This window comes from Phalaenopsis equestris, unplaced genomic scaffold (genome assembly GCF_001263595.1).
Source record: "Phalaenopsis equestris unplaced genomic scaffold, ASM126359v1 Scaffold000061, whole genome shotgun sequence".
NCBI classification, from domain to species: Eukaryota; Viridiplantae; Streptophyta; class Magnoliopsida; order Asparagales; family Orchidaceae; genus Phalaenopsis; species Phalaenopsis equestris.
The window spans coordinates 1,767,879-1,769,154 of NW_018164503.1; positions in this window are offsets into that span (position 1 = coordinate 1,767,879).

Consider the following 1,276-nt stretch of genomic DNA (forward strand, 5'->3'; position numbering starts at 1 on the left):
AAACGAGCCGAACACGAACACACTTTTTGAGCTCGAAATGACTCGCTCGTGTTCGGATCGTTTACACCCCTATTTACAAACATACCACCCTGTTCTTTTGTATTTACATGTCACACATCTAATCTTTATTTTTACATTTCTACCTCCAAAATTTTTCACACCGCTTCTAAAATATCTTTTTTTGTAATTTTGAAGAGTGAAACATATATTTTTTTTGAGGTGGCATATATATATGAATTAAAATATGACCGTTACATAATAAATACGTAAGAAATGAATGGTATGTATGTAAGTCTTCTAGTTAAGAGATTTTTAAAAGAAATAAATAAATTTGACCACGTGGGCCCCGCGTGTCGGCAGAATTTTATATTTATTTATTAAAATACATTTAGAGAAAAATAGTTACATACCCCACAATTTATATATATAAATAAAGAATACTTTTAATGTGAAGTTTAATGTAATGTGTTCAATTCAAATTCATCTGTGAATCACGCCCAATGAATAAAACGTGAGAGTAAAGTCAAAAGATAGAGGGAGAGAGAATGAGAATCTGTTATAGAGCTACAGTCACTCAAATGAAGAGTAAAAATTATGTAATTATTTTCATAAAATATTACCTCTGCTTGTAGAAGATTAGTGCAATAGTGATATTATATTTTTACCATCATCTCGATAGGGTTTATAGAGAGTGTTTTATAAGTGATGACTCATCATCTGATCTTTTTTTTGCAGGACTATCTCAGCTTAGTAGACTGAGCTTGATCGGCTTGGCTCGATTGGTTATACCGAGCAGAATGGCTCAATCGGTTCAGCTCAATTGGCTCAAAGATTCTATTTTAGATGAGAAGTCTTCTAAATTTGTGTAGGTGGTGGAAGATGTTTTGTGGAACTGGCATTTTCGTCGGGTTGGCTCTTATACGGGAGGAACTTTCTCATCGAGTCGACTTTCTCTTGGTTGGAGATACGAGCGCTCTTCTAGTGAGCTTCTGGGCGACCTGCTTGATTGTTGTCGACCCACCATCCTCGTGTTTGTTATTGACTCGGCTTGACCGGCTCAACGATCTCATTGCAATAGATCTACCTTTGTCATGTTACCTTATTCTGCGTCGCTAGATTTTTGTGAGATCTGCAGCGTCTCCTTCTTAATGTGAATTGAACAATTATTTTAAATTTAAAGCTGATTTTCTCACTACATGATAGTTTATCATTAAATGTGCTAAAATTAATATTATACTCCATAGTTCTTGGATTTAGGACAACATAATAAGTTTTA